The sequence below is a fragment of the Panthera tigris genome, chromosome D3 (genome assembly GCF_018350195.1).
Source record: "Panthera tigris isolate Pti1 chromosome D3, P.tigris_Pti1_mat1.1, whole genome shotgun sequence".
In the NCBI taxonomy this organism is placed as follows: Eukaryota; Metazoa; Chordata; class Mammalia; order Carnivora; family Felidae; genus Panthera; species Panthera tigris.
The window spans coordinates 18,064,554-18,086,579 of record NC_056671.1 but is presented as its reverse complement, the minus strand read 5'-3'; the positions used below and the strand labels follow the sequence as shown (position 1 = coordinate 18,086,579).

The window sequence follows — 22,026 nt, the reverse complement described above, 5'->3', positions numbered from 1 at the left end:
GGCGCCCCATGGAGACCCCTTTAATTTTGTCCCTGAGGCAAGTGCTTCACTTGCCTCACCCTACTCCCAGCCCTGCTGAAATTCAAAGCTTATTAAAAAAAAAAAATTAGACGGGGACAGAAAAAAAGTATTGCAGAATCCTGGTGAGGTTATGTAGCTGTTTGGCTTATTTTTCATTTGTGGTTGATTCTTCTTATGCTTTGAAAAGAGAAATTCTACACAATATTGTCAAGAAGGCAAAGGAATTTATACATATGCTGTAAGAAATATTTTCATTTGCTACAAAGTTTCCTAATCCAGCCAACCTCCAAAAGACCACGTAGGAATCATGGACTAAGATATACAGCATGAAAAGAAGATAAAACATCCATCACGGAATAAATGGATAAACAAATACGATATGTACATGCAATGGACTATTATTCAGCTATAAAGAATGAAGGACTGACAAATGCTGCAACATGAAGAAGCCTTAGAAACTTTACGCTAAGTGAAATCAGCCAGACACAAAAGGTACCATCTATATGAAGTGTCCAGAATAGGCAAATCCAGAGAGACAAAGTAGATTAGTCTACTGCCAGGGACTGAGCAGGGACTGAGCAGAGATAGAAAAGGATTGATTGCTACGGATTACAGGGTTTCTTTTTGAGGCAAAAAAATAAATAAAAAAATATAACCCAACTCTGGAATAGTGGTGATGGCTGCTCAACTTTGTATATACATGAAAACCCATTGAACTGTATGCTTTAAAAGTACCTTTTTGGGGGCCCCTGGCTGGCTCCGTTGGTAGAGCATGAAATTCTTGATCTTGGAGGGCTCAGGACTTTGAGTGCCACATGGAGGGTAGAGATAACTTAAAAAAAAAAATTAAAGTATGTATTTTAAAAGTATGTGAACTTAATAAAGCTGTTGTTTAAAAACAACAACAATAACAACAAAACAGGGGTGCCTAGGTGGCTCAGTGGGTTGAGCGTTGACTTGGGCTCAGGTTGTCATTTCCGGGTTCGTGAGTTTGAGCCCAGCGGCGTTGGGCTAGCTGCCGTCAGGGTGAAGCCAGCTTCAGATCCTCTGTCTCCCTCTCTCTGCCCCTCTCCCACTTTGTGCACGCTCTCTCTCAAATAAATGAATTAATTAAATTAATTACATTAATTAATTAAAAAATTAAAATTAAAAAATAGCAAACAGCAAGAAAAATTCACCACAGAACTAACAAGAATTCTAGATGTAAGAAGAGGAGGAAAGGTTTGTAAATCAAGAAAACATCCTGCTGAAAAGCAGGGACAGCTGGAGGCGGTGAGAGGCAGTAGCTTCCGCTGGTGTTTTCTATGGCTCTGGTTCCGGCTTTGCTAAGCGTTTAACCTTTCTGAGCCATATTTTCTCACTTGCAGAAACATGGATAATATCCACTTCCCAGGATTAGTATCACGGTTCATGAGGTCACACGTACACAGGCTTTGACACTCCAAATGGGGGCAAATTTCCCTCTTCGAGAGGGGGTCAGGAGGCACATCAAACTTATTTTTCGAACTGCAAACATGCGCTGCATACACGCAGGGAAAACAGTGCCCCTGTTTATAGACATTAGTGACTACTGACCTACTTTCCTCCTTATTGGTAAATATTCGCTGAGTGTCCCTAGAACAAAGGGCGCCAGAAGACATGTTCTTCGTGTGTTTTAACAAGTGGGAATTCAGTCTTCAGCCACTCAGGAGTACCTCAGGAAGGTCTGTGACAAGTCTCTGTTTCATATGGCAAATCTGTCATCAGAAGACACAGCACCTAATTGGACTGTCTACTAGAGATAAAGAGAGATGTCAGAAGGAATCTCAAACACAAGAGGGTGGCAGAAAATCCCTACCGGGGTAAGCCACGTATATGCTAGGAAATAGAGCATATTTTATTTCCTAAAATAAGAAAGCATTAATAGCAAATTATTATTTTCTTAATTTTTTAATGTTTATTTATCTTTGCAAGAGACAGAGAAAGAGTGTGAGCAGGGAAGGGGCAGAGAGGGAGGGAGACACATACACACACACACACACACACACACACACACACACACACACACACACACACACACACACAGAATCAAAGCAAGCTCCAGGCTCCGAGCCATCAGCACAGAGCCCGATGCGGAGCTTGAACTCACAGACCACTAGATCATGACCTGAGCCACCCAGGCGCCCCGCATTAATAGCAAATTAAACAAAAGCAACTACCCCCAGCTAACCCAAGAGCTACATCCTAAAACGGAGCGTGGACGAGAGAAATCATGGCATGGGAACGAGGAGCTGACCCCTGCCATATTGATTCTTTCACATTCCATGCTAGGCCTGCCCTGGCCTTTTCTCTTTCCTGAAAGGTCTTAAAAAGTATCCCTGAGGCTGCAAAGCAAGAAGCTGCTCCTGCAATTCCCCTTCCAGGGCGGTCTGCTTTGCTTACAGCCCTTGGCTCTAAGGAGGGCCCAGATTTTGTGTCTGAGTGTTTGGTAAGGCGTCTAGGGACTTCAGAGACCCCGCCCCACACGGGCACGCTCAGGGGACAGGACCCGTGCCGGACCTCACAGCTTCTATCTCCAAGCGGCAACAACCCCTCCAAGAGCCTTTGGAAGGCATTCAAAGCTTGTCCAAAAAGAAATTACTTGCCATCATGGATCGTTGAAATAGTATGGAAGCTGCAACAGCCAAAGACTCCAGCAATCAGTACGGGACACAGACACTTCCGGATTTTCTAAAATGGATTTCCTCCTTCAGCAAAGTAGGAAATGACCGACTGATGATTTAGCAGGGTAGCCAAGGAACGCAAAAGCATGTGTTATGGGAAGGATTACCTATTTTATAGTAAATTAAAATGAGCAAAAATGAGTCCCTCTAAACAAGGCAAATTTTATCCATGGCCTAATGCCATGCCCGAAGCAGCATTTAAATGATACTTAAATGAGCAATCTGCCAGATTATATCCAGTATTATAATATTAATTTTGAAAAAAAAAAAACTTATACTACAACTACCCACGTGCTAACATCAACAACAAAAACCCTCTGATATAAACAGAGACAGTCCCAATTCCATTGTTATTTTTGGTGGAACAACCCAAGATTACAACCCTAAAGCTAGGTGAAACAAAAGGACAGAAAATAGTGTGATTTCCTGGAAATCCCACAATGCAATTTCACTTTGAACTTGCAAACACATAGCCCCACATAATCTGCATGCAACTGGGTGGTGTTTTGTTCTAGAATGATGGGCCCCAATTAAAAATAATGAGGCCTGTCTCCAGCCGCCAGACCCAATTAGAGATAATGAGGACTGATAGCTCCTGAAATAGATTCATTTTTCTCTGATAGACGAATTGGGACAGGGGCCTTGGTAGGGGTCATTGGGCCAGGCCCGGCAACAAAGCATGGGTCACTCAGGCTTAAGAAGCCCTTGTGAACCCAGCTATTAAATAAGGAAGTAGGAATAACCCCGCAAGACGTTCATCCATCAGCCACTTATAATCTGCCACATTCAGATATGCACTGTTAGCCAAACATTGTGTCTATTAAATATTAAAACTTTCTAATAATGACTATATCACTCAAAGGATTGTTTTTAAAAACACTGACAAAGACACGTGGCTGACTTCACCTAGGTCTTGCGTTTAATGTGTGCCTACACACACACACACACACACACACACACACACACACACACACACACACACACTTTATTTGGAGTATTTATAGACTTCCAGAAAGTTGCAAAAACAATGCCGACTTTCCCTATATCCTTCACCCAGTTCCCCATAATGACAACATCTTACATAACCTGGCACATTTGTTACAACAAAGAAAGGAAATCAACACTACTGTCTACTAGACTCATTAGCCTGGGAATGGAAGGAGTGAGACCAAGGTGGCGGGACTGGAATGGAGTGGAGGAGGGAGGCGTAGCAAGCAGTGTCTCCTACAAACTGTGGGGGACCTGGGCAACTGGCCCAATGGTGGAGCTGTTCAGCTGGTGGAAAAGGAGAGCACCTGGACAGGTAGAGACAGTCAAGCAAATTGTGCCCAAGGACTCTGATTACCCTCTTCACAAAGGCCACCGCAAGTGGATAGCACTTCTGTGTTATCTGAGGGCCTGTCTGGATGGGGCCCATTACTCAAGAATGAACAACAGTTATCAAGGATGCAATGGTCTCGCGAAAGCCTTAAAGGAGGAGAACCAAGGGGCCCTCAGGGTGATACATGTAGAAAGACTTCAGTGTGAATCCATCATCCCTCACTCCTGGGTCCCTGAGCAAGATTTTAACCTCCAATAAAACGATGACTTTACTATCAAGGAGATGTACTGAAAACGTGTTGTATTTTGTCAAAAATAGCTTAATCTCGGGGTGCCTGGGTGGCTCAGTTAAGCCACTGACTCTTGATTTGGGCTCAGGCCATGATCTCCTGTTTGAGCCCCGCATCCGGGTCTGTACTGACAGCGTGGAGCCTGCTTGGGATTCTCTCTCTCCCTCTATCCCCCCTCTGCTTGTGTGCACGCTCTCAAAATAAACTTAAAATATATCTTAATCTAGAAGTGAAAAAAAGAAGTTTTAAAAGTTTGGCAGGTTGTATTTTCTTTCCAAAGATGGTCACTACAATACGCCCCCTTCCACCTGTTCTTCTAGATCTTTCCATTCCTCTATAAGAGATGGCCTTTAATTCCTTCTTGAATCTAGATGGGCTTGTGGCTCACTTTAACCAACAGAACGTGGCAGAAGGGACACCGTATGGCTTCTGGGGCTAGGTCAAAGACACAGCTGTCATCAGCAGTCTGGCTGCCCTGAGGCCACCATGTTGAGAAGAAGCTCGCTGTATGGAGAGGGTATAGGCATGCCCTTCTGGTTGGCAGGTTCTTGTTCTCCAGTCCACCCAGCCAGGGACCAGACTTGAGAGTGAATGAGTCTTTAGATACATTGAGCCCAGCTACCAAGTCACTCCCATCCCAACCCTCCAGTTTTCCCAACTGAGGACCCAGACATCGAGAAACCAGGTTCAGGCGAGCTGGAACTCATTACCCACAGAATCAGTCTGCACAAGAAAGGGTGGCTGTTTTATGCCATTAAGTTTGGGATGGCTTATTGATGCCCAGTAATAACTGAAACCATGACAAATATACTCTCTTAACTGAAAACCATCAGTCCAATCCCAAAGTTAGCCACCGCTTTCCCAACCCTGATGAACACGTGGGAGGACACCCACATCTGCTGAAGTCTCAAAAGCAGCAACAGACCTTCTAGAACCTCGCTACCTAAGGTCTGGGAACCAGCAGCATCAGCACCGACTGGGAGCACTTAGAAATGTACAGTCTCAAGCCTCATCCTAGACTTACCCAGTCAGAACCTGCCTTTTAATGAGATCTCCAGTGACATACACGCATTGCACAATCTGAGACAGGACTTTCTGCTTCTGTCTCCACAGGTTCAACTGAACGCTTAAGAATCACCTGTATTTTTCCCAAACCTATTTGTACCTCATTAAGCTTGCTGTTGTAATTAAGTCATTCCAACATCAAGCACATTGATGAAATTCAAGTACACAGTCCTCAGTAGGTCTTACAAAGAGAATGTGGCCCAGGTGTTAATTTCCATGAAGTTAGTAAAGGGGAGGAAACTGTAAAAGATTTAGGATAAAAATCTAGAAGGATTCTAGTATGGACCACATGTTTGTGTCCTCCCCAAATTCCTGAGGTGGAGTCCTAATGCCCAGTGTGAAGATATTCAGCGGTAAAGTCTTTGGGAGGTAATTGGGTTAGATAAGGTCACCAGAGTGGAACACCCATGATGGGATTGGTGCCCTTTTAAGAAGGGCACGAAGGAAAGGCCACGTGAGCTCACAGCAAGAAGACGGTTCTCTGCAAAAGCAACACCAAGAACCCAATCTCCCAGCACCTTGATTAGACTTCCCTGCCTTCACAACTGGGACAAATAAATGTCTGTCATATACGGCACTCCATCTATAGTGTTTTGTTATAGCAGCCCAAGCAGACTAGCACAGATTCTGTACTCGGGGCTTTAAAGAGCAGTCTCCTATCATATGATCCACCAATTCCACTCCTAGGTATATACCCAAAAGAATTGAAAACAGGGGCTCAAACAGATATTTACACACCCATGTTCACAGCAATATTATTTACAATAGCCAAAAGGTACAAGGAACCCAAGTGTCTAATCAACAGATAAAACGTGGTATTTGTATGTGCATTACACAGGCAACAGAATGTACATTTATATACATGTGCAATAGAACATTATTCAGCCTTAAAAAAGAAGAAAATTCTGACACACGCTCTAATATGGATAAATCTTGAAGACATCATGCTAAGCAAAACAAGGCAGTCGTAAAAGATTCAAAAATCTGGATGCCACTTACAGGAGATTCCTGGAGCAGCAAAATGCATAAAGAATGGTGGTTCCCAGGGGCTGGGGACAAAGAGGAGGGAGTTAGTGTTTGTTGGGGACAGAGTTTCAGTCTGAGAAGAGGAGTAAGTTTTAGAGATGAATGGTGGTGATGATCGCACAACATCGTAAATATACTGAATGCTACATAAATGTATACTTAGAAATGGTTAAGGTAGGGGTGCCTGGATGGCTCAGTCGGTCAAGTGTCCGACTTTGGCTCAGGTCATGATCTCACGGCTTGTGAGTTTGAGCCCCGTGTCGGGCTCTGTGCTGACAGCTCGGAGCCTGGAACCTACTTCGGATTCTGTGTCTCCTTCTCTCTCTTCTCCTCCCCTACTCACACTCTGTCTCTCTCTGTCTCTCAAAAATAAATAAATGTAAAAAAAAAAAAAGACTAAAAAAAAAAGAAATGGTTAAGATCGTAAATTTTATGTATATTTACCACCATAAAAAATTATTCCATCCATGGAAAACCTCTCTCTCCATTTATTCCCGTCTTCCTTCCAGACCTTTAAGAGTTCTAAAGCTTTTCTCCATAAAACTCCTTGGCAACAATGAACTAGAAGAAAAATTAAGGGAACAATTCAACTTATAGTACATCAAGAAGAATAAAATACGTACGAATAAGTTTAACCAAGGAGGTAAAATATCTGTATACTGAAAACTTTAAGATATTGATGAAAGAAGTTGAACACTAATAAATGGAAAGATACTCCATGTTCATAGATTAGAAGAATATTGTTAAAATGTCCATACTACCTAAAGGAATCTATAGATTCACTACAATCCTTGTCAAAATTCCAATGCCATTTTTCATAGATATGAAAAAAAAACCACCCCTAAAATTTGTATGAACCACAAAATACCCTGAATAGCCAAGGCAATACTGAGAAAGAACAATAAAGCCAGAGGCGTCACACTTCCAGATTTCAAAGTATATTACAAAGCTCTAGTAATCAAAACACTATGGTACTGGCATAAAAACCGATGCAGATCAATGGAACAGAGAACCCAGAGATAAACTCATGCATATATTGACTTATGACAAAGGAGCCAATTAATACACAACGAAGGAGCCAAGAACATCTAATAGGGAAAGGATAGTCTTTTTAATAAATGATATTGGGAAAAATGGACAGCTGCATGCAAAACAAACTGGATCGCTATCTCACAACACACACAAAAATCAACTAAAAATGGATTAAAGATGTGAAACCATAAAACTCATACACGAAAACACGGAGGAACAGCTCCTTGACATTGGTCTTAGCAAGGATTTTTTTGGATTTGACACCATAAGCAAGGCAACAAGAGCAAAAATAAACATGCGGGACTACATCAAATTAAAAATTGTCCACACAGCAAAGGAAACCGTTAACAACATGAAAAGGCTACCTACAGAATGGGGGAAAATACTTGCAAACCACCTATCTGCTAAGGGGTTCATACTCGAAATATACAAGGAACCCGCTCAACAGCAAAAAAAAACCCAATGGAAAAAAAAAAAGGGCAAAGGACTTGCCTAGACATTTTTCCAAAGACATACAATGGTCAACAGGTACACGGAAAGATGTTCAACATGACTGATCGTCAAGGAAATGCAAATCAAAACCACAGCGAGATCATCTCATACCTGTAGGGATGTCTGTACAAAAGGGATAATAAAGGTCGATGAGGAAGTGAGAGAGTGGAACCCTTGTACGCTGCTGGTGAGAATATAAATTGGTGCAGCTCTTGCGGAAAATAACATAAAGGTTCCTCAAGAATGTAACAGAACTACCATATGATCCAGCAGGCCCACTCCTGGGTATATATCCAAAGGAAACAAAATCACAATCTTGAAGAGGTAACTGCACTCCCATGTTCATTGCGCCCTTATTCACAATCGCCAAGGTATGGAAACAGCCTAAGTGTCTGTCAACAGATGAATGGATAAAGAAGATGTGATCTATACATACACACACATGCACACACACATGCAATGGAATATTATTTAGCCTAAGAAGGAAATCCTGCGTTTTGCAACAACACGGATGAAACTAGAGGACATTATGCAAGGTGAAATAAGCCAGAGAAAGACACATTAAGGGCATGGCATCACTTATGTGTGGAATCAAAAAGAGCCAAACTTGATAAAACAGTAGATGAGTGGTTGCCAGAGGCTGGAGGAGAGTAGAATATGGAAGGGTTGGTCCAAAGGTACAAACTTTCAGTCATAAAATGAGGAAGACCTGAGGATCTAATGTAAAACATGCTGACTACAGTCGGTAACACTGTCATATGATTAAAATTTGCTGAGAGGACAATTTAAATGTCCTTTAAATGCACACACAAAAGGTAAATATGTGAGGTGATGGACAGGTTACTTAACTTGACGGGAGGAACGCTTCCACCATTCTATAGTTGTGTCAAATCGTCACATTGTACACTTAAATATCTCAGAATTTTGTCAATTATATCTCAAAAAAAAAAAAAAACAATGGTTTGGATTCTTTGGCTATTTTTTTTTTCTTTTAGCACGTAACATTTACTTTTATTGTGGTAAGGACCTCTAACAGGAGATCTGCCCTCTTAACAGAGAACTGCAGGCATCACATTGTACGGATCTCTAGAACTCATTTACATAATCGAACCTTTACACCTTTGTGTCAGCTCCCCATGTCCCCCTGTGGCCACCCCTGGGCAATCACCAATCTACTGTTTCTAGGAGTTGCACTCTCTTAGGGATTTCAGGAGTAAAACCATGCAATATTTTTGCTTCTGTGACTGGCTTCCTTCATTTAGCGTAGCATCATCAAGGTGGGCTAATGTCTACTTAATTCTTGGTTTTTGTTGCTACTATGAGGTCGCATGCTTAAAATATTCTTTAAATCCTGAGTCACCCAGGTGCCCCTCAATTGTTTAATTTTAAATAGTCCCATACGGTTAGCGATTACTGTATTGGACAGCAAAGGTCTATACAATCATTTTTTTTTTTTTAACATTTATTTATTTTTGAGACAGAGAGAGACAGAGCATGAACGGGGGAGGGGCAGAGAGAGAGGGAGACACAGAATCGGAAGCAGGCTCCAGGCTCTGAGCCATCAGCCCAGAGCCCGACGCGGGGCTCGAACCCGCGGACCGCGGGATCGTGACCTGAGCTGAAGTCGGATGCTTAACCGACTGAGCCACCCAGGCGCCCCTATACAATCATTTTTAAATCTGTTTCCTTCCCCTACCTCCCACTCTTCCAATAGACCAATGGTTCTGGGCCAGGGGCAACTTTCCCCCTGAGCCCCAGGGGACACTTATGTCTGAGGACATTTGTGGCTGTCACGATAGGGGAAAGGGTGCTACTCCCATCTAGTGGGTAGAGGCCAGGGATGCTAAATGTCCTACAATGCCCACCTTAAAGACAGCTCCCCCACCTTAAAGAATCATCAAGCACAATTGTCAATAGCACCAACGCTGAGAACTGGGACACACTTTTTTTATGGTAAGCAAAGGCTTTCTTAATTTGTACAGCTGTGATATGCATTCTTTTGATTTAAAAAAAAAGCTTAAATTGAGGTAAAAATAGAATGTAAAACTTACCATATTAACCATTTGTGAAGTGTCCAGCTCAGGAGCACTAAGGATATTCATTTCGTCGTGCAACAGACCTTCAGAACTTTTTCATCTTTCAAAATGGAAATCCTAAACCTATTCAATGGTAGCCCTCCGTTTCCCTCTGCCCCAAGCCCCTGGCAACACCAGTCTGCTTTGTCTCTATGAATTTGACTATTCTAGGCACTGCATATGTCTTTATTGTGACTGGCTTATTTCACTTAACATCACGTCCTCAAGGTTCTGTGTTGTAGCACATGACAGAATCTTCTCCCCTTTTAAGGCTGAATATTCTCTTGTATATCACATTTAAGTTTGTTTGCTCGTTTATTGAGAGAGAGAGAGAGAGAGAGAGAGAGAGAGAGAGAGAGAGAGAGAGAGAGAAGGAGGGAGGGAGGGAGAATCCCAAGCAGGCGCCACACTGACATCACAGAGCCCAACTTGGAGCTCAAACTCACGAACTACGAGATCATGACCCGAGCCGAAATCAAGAGTTGGACACTCAGCTGACTGTGCCACCCAGGCGCCCCTGGTGGAGCACATCCTATTTACCCACTCCTCCATTGTTGGGCACTTGGGTTGCGGCCACCTCTTGGCTATTAGAAATCATACTGTGACAAACGTGGAGGGGTCATTTACTGGATTCAAAATGAACCGTTTTGGACACGTTTCAGATTTACAGAAAAGTTGCAGAGATTACACAGGGACCTCCCACGTACCCCTCCCCGAGTTCCCCGTTGTCATTTCACATTACCGCGGTATGTTTGCCACAGCAATGGCAGTCCGTTTCTATAAACTAGACTCCAGACTGGATCAAATGTTACCGGTTTTCCCACCATGTCCTGGTCTTCTCTTGGGATCCAACCAGGGTACCCATGTGGCATCAGTTCCTGTGTCCTAGCCAGTCCCCTCTGGTTTGGGACAGTTTCTTTTTTGTTATTTTTTTAAAAGATTTTTTTTTGGTTTATTTTTGAAAGAGAGCATGAGCAGGGGAGGGGCCGGGAGAGAGGGGGGACAGAGGACCTGAAGCGGGCCACATGCCAACAGCAACGAGCCTGACGCAGAGCTCCAGCTCATGAACCGAGAGATCATGACCTGAGCCGGAGTCTGATGCTCAACCGACTGAGCCACCCAGGTGCTCCCTTGGACAGTTTCTTATACTTCCATTGTTTTTCAGGACCATGATGGTTTTGAAGGGTATGGATCTGGTATTTTGTAGAATGAGCCTCAATTGGGGATTGTCAAACATTCTCCTCATGAGTAGACTGAAGTTATTGTTTTGTTTGTTTTTAAGGAAGATTACCACAGTGGCGAAATGCCCCTGTGGCTTCTCATCCCGTCACATCCTACCAGGGGGTGCATGGGACCCCCCAGGGCATCACTGCTGACATTAGTATTCATCACTTGGTCCAGGATAGAATTTACTGGGTTTCTCTAACTGCTGGAAGTTGGAGGGGGGGGGTCAGGAAGACAAGCCCAACAGTGAAGGGGGAAAGGGAAGATTCATGTTCCCATCCAGGATATGGAGGTTGTCTACGTGGAATATTCGGGATTCTTCTGGAAGGAATGTTTGTTGTTCTTGCATTTATCCATTTCTTTCATCATTTATATCAGAATGTACTCATGGATAATTACCTTACACCATTGGTTACAATTAAATTTTTTGAGCTGGGGCCAATCCTTCCTTTCTAAAGGAGTGTACCACCAACTACTTTAGATCTGATGCTATAAAGGGTCTCAAAAGTTGATAAAACAGACTTTTTCCGAGGAATGTGCCTTGTCTCCAAGTTACTAGTATCATTGATAATTGTGACAATTAAGGTCGTACCGATCATTCTGAGCAAAACGTTGTTCAACCCGTCTCCTTTTAGGCAGGGCTAAAATAAGGACCAGTTGCAAAGCACTTCTAGAATAATCCTGAGAAGCTTACAAGCGTCCCCCCAAGATGGAGCTGTAAAACCCTTTTGGGAAGGTACTTAATTGGTCCAATGGAGAAGACAGGGTCATTATCACTGAGCTGGCCCATCGGGGTCACAAATCCCTGGGCTCAGGAAAAGCAACAAAACCAGTGTGGGGTGCATTTGCCTAAAAGCAAAAGCAGTTTCTCCAGGACAACATCCACTTGTGTGCTTTCATTTTGCTCAGAGCACTGTTAACAAAACAATGTTCGGATCAAGAATATTTGGAATAGAGCGTTCATTTGGATAAATGGTTTTTTGTTTTTGAGAAGCCACCCCTGAAAAGTCAAGAGAATTCTATTCAATCTTTTAAGCATTCCAGCTTTTTGGTTTTCTTCTGAGACAACTTGTTCTTTTGATTGAAAAATTTCTTACCTTTGCATCTGAAACCAAAGCAGAGATGGGGGGGTGGGGGACTTATTTGAGCGTATATAGAGGTTGTATATATATGAACCTAAACTACCGTTGAAATGGCTATTTTGATTCTACAAGTTTAGCATTTTTAAATATGTCGTTAAAAGTCAAGAAATATATTGGGGCACCTGGGTGGCTCAGTCGGTTAACTGTCCACCTTCGGCTCAGGTCATGATCTCGCGGTCTGTGAGTTCGAGCCCCGTGTTGGGCTCTGGGCTGACAGCTCCGAGCCTGGAGCCTGCTTTGGATTCTGTGTCTCCCTCTCTCTCTGCCCCTCCCCCACTCATACTCTGTCTCTCTTGCTCTCAAAAAAAATAAATAAAATAAAGATAAAAATAAATAAATAATGAACATTTAAAAATCCATATATAGTTGAAAGAATTTGGTCTTACTTGCTCAGAGTCCCAAGCACATACTGGCCGGTCACTTATTGTAGCATGGTCTGTACTCGGGACTGTGTGTATAAGTACCCCCCTTTTTTTTTTTTTTAATTTTTTTTTAATATTTATTTATTTTTGAGACAGAGAGAGAGCATGAACAGGGGAGGGTCAGAGAAAGAGGGAGACACAGAATCTGAAACAGGCTCCAGGCTCTGAGCAGTCAGCACAGAGCCCGACGCGGGGCTCAAACTCACGGACCGGGAGATCATGACCTGAGCCGAAGTCGGCCGCTTAACCAACCAACTGAGCCACACAGGCGTCCCAGTACCCCCTTTTCTTAACACACATGTCATGGGGTTCACAGTCTGGAGCTCCACCAGAGGATTTTCAAAACCAGGGGCATTGCACTTGGGAATCCTTTTCATTTCAGGTGCAGATTCATTTCCGAAGTGCACAGCCCTCCCTGGCCCTTGGTCCACGTGCATGACAACTTTCCTCCCAGTGATTTGCAAACAGCAGGTACTGGTTTTGACAATGAGCTCTCTTGGCCCGGCCCATCTGCCGCATTCCCACTGCACACCCCACTGTGACCATGCTCTTTCAACGAATTCTAATGGAATTTAGAAGGGTTAGAGACAGGCACACCGAGGCATCCCTTCCGCAGAAGCACTTGGTGGGTTTCAAAGCACGCAGAACGCACCCGTCTCTCACACGGGCTAGGTGATGAAACAGGCATTCTCCGGAACCAAGCGTCCCAAACAAGTCAGGCGCTAGGACCTCCGCCGTATTCTCCAAGCTGAAATTGCGGAGGCCTTTTTGTCCGTTACAGCCAGGCATGTAATCAGTGATTGTTCCTATTGTAAATCCCAGATTCACCATCTGTATGCTCCAAAGGGCTGGGTGATTGTTAATACCCCATCCCTATGGGATTAATCTGCAATTTCACACTAAATGATTTTTAAGTATAATTTGTTACAATGATACAACATTACCATTTCTAAAACAAACAGCCGGGATTGTTACCTTGCAATAAAAAGCAGAAAAGTGTCCACCAAGTGCTATGTATGAACAAGTTTATGCGCTGTTCTGTTTTATTCACTTTAGACATCAGTGGGGAAAGATATTAGAAAAGAAGAAAAAGAAAGAAAGAAAGAAAGAAAGAAAGAAAGAAAGAAAGAAAGAAAGAAAGACGCACAACAAAAAACCTGGTCCAGAGCCTTGGGAAAGGGGCTTTTAGTCAGAGAGCAGGCTGCTTTTTGTTACTGGGGAACAGGATCTAAACATGAAATAGTGGTAGTCAGAGTTCCCTGAACAGTCTTTTAAAAACCCTCAGGGTTGTTTGTTGTTTGCAGGAGAAAGCGGCTTGCAGCGAAAAATTGGAGCTTGGATTCTCTGTTGAACAACGAACATTTAAAGATCTTTTTGTGCACAAAGGAAGATGCCTGCAAGAACAGTCTGTAATATTAAAAAGAGGGGCGCCTGGGTGGCTCAGTCGGTTAAGTGTCCGACTTCGGCTCGGGTCGTGATCTCACGGCTCACGGGTTCGAACCCCGCATCGGACTCTGGGCTGACAGCTTAGAGCCTGGAGCCTGCTTCGGATTCTGTGTCTCCCTCTCTCTCTGTCCTTCCCCTACTAGCTCTCTCTCTTTCTCTCTCTCAAAAATAAACATTAAAAAAAAAAAAAAAAAGAGCTGGCCTGAAGCATGCAGAGTTTTCCTTTTCACGAGGCACAGAGGCATGCTATTTTCCCATGTCTTAATTACACAAAAGGTATTACTCCAAACGTTGTAACTACCCACTTCAAAATATATTACCTTCAAAAAATGCACTTATTTGAAGTCTAACCAAAGTGAGGATACCAGATATTTTCACCTACTTTAAGAAGGAAGCCTTTCCATTAGACTCAAACAAATACAGCAAATTTATTTTCCCCCCAAACTTTCTTCTGGTGGGTTCAGATGTTCCCTTATGGATCAGTGGTTTGAGAGGTCAGATCCGCTGGCTTAGCAGAAAGAGTTATGAAGCGGTCTGCACATCTAGTGTGCTCAACTCCATTTATTTGACTCAAGCCCATAAACGGTGTGTGACCTCCCTGGGGTCAGTGTGACCAGTAGCAATTTCCTGGGACGTAGCTGCATCCTTACCAGTGGGACCTGCCTGGTCCCAAGCCCTACATCCTAAGAGATGCTTAAGATGCCCCGCCCATGAGAAACTACCTGGTGTGGAAAAGTACAAGGGAGGGGTCCTCCAGACAACCTCTTCCCCATCCCCTGACACGGTCAGGTCAGGTGGAACAGATCAGTTAAGCCAAAATCAAAGGGATCTCCTCATCTCTCCTGTGGGGGCGGATGACACCTACTTCACAGCATCCTAAGGACCGAGCTGGATGCGCAAAGCACTCAGCACAGCATCGAGCAGAGGAAGTTGTGGGGGGAAAAGGGTAGATCATCTTTATTAACCACTGATGATCCTTCTCGGCTTTTAATAGCAACATGGGTGTGCCCACACATCTTATTTTTGTCTTCACTCTAAGAGAAACAAAGAGCAATTAAAAAACGTGTTCAAAAAACAAACGGCTGAGACCTAGACAGTAGGGCAGAGCAATAAGGAAGTGGCCAGGCAAGGGGCAAATCGAAGAGCACAGGACAATCCCTCTAACTGTGGGCAGCTGTGTTCAGTCCCAGCTGATGACTGCCTCGTGGGGTTGCTGGCCAAGTGGCCAGCTTTTCCCATTTTTCAAGAAAACCTAGAGAGTTGCCTGGGTGGCTCAGTCAGTTAAGCAGCCGACTCTTGGTTTCGACTCAGGTCATGATCTCACGGTTCGTGAGTTCGAGCCCCACGTGGGGCTCTGCGCTGACAGCATGGAGCCTGCTTGGGATTCTTGCCTCCCTCTCTCTCTGCCCCACACCTGCTTGTGGACACATGGGCACATGCACTCTCTCTCTTTCAAAATAAACATCTTTAAAAAAAAAAAAAAAAAGGCTGGAAGTCCTAGCTTTTGAAGGATTTTTAAATGCCGGCTTTTAAGTTTTTGTGTTTGTTTGTTTTAAAGCCCTTGAGCCAAAGCCTGTCTGTGGATCACGCACCTCTGGTTCAGGATCTCTCATCGAAGCCAGTAGAAAAAGACAAAGAAAATGGAACACAGAATAGAGTGATAGTCTCAATTCTGTCTAATAATGTAGACTCAGATTAGATGTGAAGTTGTATGTTAACTACTCCCCCATCACAGATCTAGAGGCTGCAGCCATTACCCTGCACAACGAGAAAATACAAGAGCCACAAAGTGGCCAGATGAAATCAATTCTGGAATGGAGGGACAACACAGCCTTCCCCAAATGGGATTGCCCGGCAGGATTTCCTCCTGGAATGAAGGTGAGGGCTTAGACTGGGTAAGACTGTGGACTGGGCAGACGATGAGGCCCTTGACTAGATTTTCATACGTAAAACAGCACGGTTGTGAGGGGTCATGAGTAACTTCTCCCTAGAAGCCGGGGGAAGGCTGTGTCAAAGCGTTCGGATCACTAGAGACCTACCTAAGTTCAGATTCTCCTGGTTAAAAAATCTGAGATAGTTTCCCAAAGCAACCCAACCGATTCCTTCCTTTTTCCAGAAGAATCTAGCAACCGAATAAGAAGTCCCTTTAAACACACAAAACCACCTGAAACATATACCTGGTTCGAGGAATACGTACCCCACAGAAGGCGTGCTCCCCCAGCCTCACACAGCCCTGCAAGATGGGCGTCGTTACTCCCCTGCAGAGATAGGAGAACCAAGGAAGGGGGAAGAATTCATCCAAAGCCCTGCAGCTAGGGATAGGCAAGAGAGGGACAGCACTGAGACAGGAGCCACCGCTGTCCTCTCCAACCAGTTGAGCCTCAGGGAGCACCTCCTCCTGGAGGGCCCTCCCTGTGTTTAGCGTCCACAGGGAACGGAGGGTTCTGGATACATACTCCAATTCATATGGAATTGCTATGTTATGAGGATGGGTTGTTCACTTTGCCCAATATCAAACATGCTTCAGGTGAAGATTATGCCAAACAACTTGACTGGTCTGTTTGACCAAGAGATGGCCCAGCCTTTTAACACATTTTTACTGTAAATCTCTAAATGCTCGAAATCTCTCAATCTCTAAGCATCTCTAAATGCTTTGTTTCATGCTTTTCAACTTAAGCCAGATAGGAAAATAACCACCCAGCAGCATCAATGTGGTCATTATCAAGATAATAGGTGTTGAAATGGATAAAGGATTAAGTTTTTTCTCAAAGCATTTATTTTTTCACTCCTCTGGATTATCAGTTAGATGTAAATATAACTTTTTTTTTAAATATCTGTTTTAAAGTTTATGTTGCAAGAGAGAGAGGGAGAGTGAGCACGTGCACAAGTTGGGGAGGGGCAGAGAGGGCAGGGGAGAGAATCCCAAGCAGGCTCTGCGCTGTCAGTACAGGGCCCGATGGGGGGTTTGAACTCACAAACCTTGAGATTATGATGTGAGCCGTAACCAAGAGTCAGACACTTAACCGACTGAGCCACCCAGACGCCCCTATATTACTTGTTAATGCAGCAGAGATTTGGTCCAGAAAATTATTTATATAGACCAACTTGGCATTCAAGTTCAAGGAATACTGTGGAATTCTGGCATTGGGGGAGCTTCAGAGGTGGCATCCAACTGGTTTCTGGTTTCAGAATCCCCCTTCACCTGTGCCCAGTCTCTGTATCGACAGCTGGGGTGAGGGCACTATTTACCAGCAGAGGAGACAGGCCAGCCTGGGATCACGGTCACTGTTAGCAAGTTTTTCCTTATCCTGATTAATAAGCCTCAGAACCTACCACCTGGTGGTAGTTCTGTTTTGCGAAGTCACAGACAATACGGCCTCTGGTTTTTATTCTCTCGGCACTCCAAAAAAGCGGCCAAAAGAAACAACTTTTTCAGAAAGGAAAGCCTAGATGTATTGCCATAAACAATGAAGTGAGGTTATTATAAAAGGCAGTTGGGGGAAAAAAACAGAAAAACGCGGAGAAGTCTCCGGCAATTTGCTCAGTGCACATTTGAGGGTCACACTCTTTAACAGGCTTAATTTTTGTTTGTTTGTTTTTTTTTTAAGTTAGTCACAACCTTTCTGAAGAGTCGGACAGGACAATGGTGGAAACTGGTCTGGAGTTTCAGACGAGAGGCAGGAGATCACAAAGATACAAAAACATTATAGTATTCCCTTCCTAGAAACACCGGAGGATTTAGCATCCTTTTATTAAATAAGACGTAGGACAATTCGAAGCGGCAGTTCCTCTACAAATGCGTTCCCAAAGAGAACCATAATACACGTATCAGTCTTGCTAACAGGAGCAAAGGAGATCAATGACCAGTGGACTTTCACGGTCTCCCACAGAAAAACAACAAACTCTGCTCTCGTCTTCGAAAGCTGTGTTCAGACATTCAACAGTGGCTTCCCAATGCTAGGGAACCTACCTCTTAAGAAATCGGAATCAGAAGGTACTTTTAAGAGAGCCATGAGCCTTGGGGAGTAAAGACCGGGTAAGCTTTCTGTCCAGAACTTTCTGAGAAGAAAATGCCACCTAACTAGTTTTTAGCAATGGGACACAAGAAAAAAAGCTTTTTAAAAGCCTGTAAATCTCCAGAGTGCCTACTATGCGCCAGAGACAGCCCAGGAGGCTGTGGCCTTGAGGGTTTGCTGTAGTATAGTCATTTATGAGGAAAAAAACAAACAAAAAACAAAAAAAAACACCACCTTGAGATTTCTGCTTCGTAGATGTGCCCTGCGGTTCACTGTACCAGCCAGAGGTCAGAGCGGAAGACAGAGAACTATTCATCGCTACAAGTCATGTAATTCTGACCACACTCCCTTTCCCTCTTTACCATGGGAAACTCAGAACAGTTAAGCAAAATAAAAGTCAAAAACTTTGGAATTAAAGGAGAAACGGTCAGGGCGTGTGATAAAAATCGGGCTACTTGAGCTAAAAAAAAAAAAAAAAAGCTGCTTTAACTTGCTAAGTGAATATACTGTAATCCTTCAATACGAACGCTATACTTACACATTGCACACAAGGAACTGGTCTTCCCACGTATGAAGGAGTTGGGTTTTAAGCTCATCGTTAACATCATAAACAAATATTTTGCCCACAGCCATAGGCACCCTAGCTCCGAAGAGATCAGACAAATAACTACTGCTCAACCACCAACACGTATCAAACTCAGGCCCAGATTAGAGCATTTTCCACTACGTCAATCCAGAGCGTAAGGAGAAAAGCCACATACCTGTTGCTTTTGTTCCTTTCTGCAGATTTTCTATAAAAATCAGAGGTCTGGTGAACAGAGCGTCTGCTGAGCCTTTTAGAAATCTTGCTAGCAGGAAAGCAGGTACCTTTGCAAAGTCAGGATGGATCTAAGACCCTCCCCACACAGAAGCAAATGATAAGGAGCCACAGAGCCATGGACACAGGTGAACTTCATGATCACCTGCTACAGGTGTCCACACTTTACCTGAGAATCACGTGGGACATTTGTGAAACAAGGATTCCCCAGCTCTTCCCTTTTGTGGTTTTAATTTCACCCCGGGTGACTCTTACAATTCAACAGGCTTGAGAAATATTCGTAAAAGGGAAAAATAGACGCATGTCACAAAAAGAAGGGTTTCTGCTAAGTTACCTGGGTTTTCTGAATACCCTCAACAGTAGAAGTTTGAGTGGCAATATTTTCACCAACCATTCCTGAGGCTGAGAACTTAAAATGTCAAGTCTTTAGTAAAATGGCCATAGTTCCCAGCCAAAAGCCCATGTAGGGAAGCCAAGTTTTCAAAGCCAAGTTCTCTCAAGAAAAAGGGGAGGTTTTGAGGACTTTCCAGAACATCCTCTTTTTTTTTTTTTTTTTTTTTTGTCTTTTAAGGAAGGGTCCCTGCTTGGCTTTTCCATAGTGCACGAGTCTGCAGAACTCACAGACTGGATGCATTTTATTTAAAAAGCTTTACTGAATCCATCAACTTTCAGAAGAGAGACTTTCTTTCCAAACTGCTGTGGAGATAAAAAATTGTACCTTAGTGAAAAGGGCTGTTACCTCAACAGGAGATTGTGAAGTCACCTCTGTTTACACACAACTCCATTAAGGATTAACAGAAATAAACTCAAATACTTTGAATGCTTACCACTTAACCTTGGAATTAATTATTGGTCTCTAATTATAGGTCACCAAGGGACACTTAAAGCCATGTTAACGACTTTTATAAACAGGCAAAATGCAAACTTTCAATAGAGGTAGGTCGGAGAGAAATGAAAACAGTTTCATGACCATGACCTTAACTAACATCCGTAAACTACATTCCCCCACCAGAGAATGCAAGTGATCTATTTACTCTTGGCAGAGAAGAAAGGAATAAGGGCGCCCAGGTGTTAAAGGAAAACCATTCAGGAGGACATGGACCAGCGCCAAGGTCACGGCCGGCCTGAATGAGCAATGAAATCCAGGTACACCCAGCCTTAGGGAGCCCCGGCTCCTCGCGGGACTTAAGCACGGGCTAGGACACGCTTCCCAACCACAGGCGTGGAAACGCGGCTCCCTTGCCTGCTAGGGGGATGCAGAACGCGAGGGCAGCCACAGGAAATTCAAGAAGCGCTGGGCGCCCGGCCTGGCTCCGCCAGAGTGGCGCAGCCTCGAGCCCAACGTCCACCTGTAGGTGCAGGGGCCGCGGCGTCTCTCCGCTCTGGGTTCCAATCCGGACTCTGCCACTTACTGGCCGTGCTCCTTCGGCCCCCTCGTGACCGCTCAGAGCGTCAGGTTCGCCATAGGCAAAAAGGGGACCATCGCGTCTAAGGGGCCGGCGTGAAGAATAAACGAGGAGGTAGAAATACATAAGGAAATAAAGCCAAGGGTGGCCGTGACGATTAGTGTGGTCATTACTCTGGCAAATGATTCCAACGGAGGCTCAGGAGCGAGGGCGCCGGAAAGGCAGACTTTCTCGGGGGATCACACTGACTCCAGCCCCCTAAGGGGGGCCGCGGGGACCTTTGTCCGCGCCCGCGCCGCCCGCCGCCGCCCGCGGTCCGCGCCACCTTTCCCGCGGCGGGCGCCGGGCGGGGCGGGGCAGCAGGCGACGCGGGCCGGGCGGCGGGGAAGGCGGGAGCGCGGGCGCACCGGCGGGACCCGGCCCCCAACGGCTCGGCGGGCTCGGCTCGCGGCCCCGGACCCCGAGCGCCTCGGCCGCCGAGCCCAGCCGCGCGCGCGCGCGCACGCGCGCTCCAGGCGGACTCACTCTCCACGCGGGATCCGGGGGCGGGGGGAGTGCGGCGCGCAGACCCGGGCCGCCCCCCAGCGCCGGGCCGCCGCGCTCGGCCCGCCCCCCCCCCCCCCTCGAGGCCTCGGCAGGTGGAGGCGCCCGGCGCGAGCGCTCCCGGCCCCGCAGCCCCCGCCCGCCCGCCGCGCGCCAGCCCGCGGGCGCAACTTTCTTAAAGGGACAGGTAGCCGGAATCGGCGTCTACCTGGGCCCCCCCACCTCGCCGGGCGGCCTCAAGGCCCGTCCCGGCTTAGGGGGAAAGGGGAGTTTGCCGCCGAGCTCTCCTCCCACCCACCGCCTTCTCCCCCCGGGGAAGTGACGGGTTGCAAGTTTTAATGCACCCGGCATCCTTTTGCAACTTAATTCTTTTGGTCTAAATCGCCCTCCCACTGCTCCTCAACGCATGCTCGCCGGCATGCAGTTGCGGCCACTGCTGGCAAAGTTTGAAGAGGGGTGTCCCCACCCCTGCGCCCCGCCCCACCCCACCCCACCTAGAGCCCCGGGGCGTGCAAGGCTGGCGGCTGCTGGGAAACACTCGCTGCAGTCCCCTTGACCCTGCCCTGTAACTGACCCTTGGGGAAAAAGCCCCCTGCACGGCTACTGCGCATGCTCTGAGCTGGACAGCTCCAGAGAGGGAAATTTAAAAACGGTTCGAGCCGCGACGGCGGCCAAATTGCTGAACGCGAGGGGCGAGCGCGAGGGAGCCCCCCTCCGGAACCCCCGCCCGCCCCAAGAGCGCCTGCAGCGGCGGCCAGACGAGGATCGGCTCCAGGTACCGCCTTGCAGGGTCGGCTTTGCTGCCTTGCATTGCATTTCCAGGGTGGAGCCCCGGGCGCAGGGGCTGTGGGGGCTACCTCTCTCTTCTCCCCTTTTCTCCTTCCCGGGAATCCCTGAATGACTTTTGGGGTGGAACTGAGATTCTTGGGTGGGTTTCTGTGTTTGTTTCAAGGTTGAAGTTTGAGAAACTTCGGCAAATTTTGTGTT

At 45.5% G+C, this 22,026-nt stretch overlaps 1 protein-coding gene across 3 annotated transcripts in view; it reads right to left on the bottom strand.

The window, feature by feature from the left end:
- The window catches only part of MYO1H (myosin IH), a 114,743-nt gene extending 93,954 nt beyond the window's left edge, over positions 1–20,789 (bottom strand). For all 3 annotated transcript variants that reach the window (XM_042962814.1, XM_042962817.1, XM_042962818.1), the window contains exon 1: positions 20,670–20,789. The gene's annotated coding sequence lies outside the window, so the exon portion shown is untranslated. The remainder of the gene's footprint in view (positions 1–20,669) is intronic.
- Positions 20,790–22,026: the final 1,237 nt, after the last annotated feature.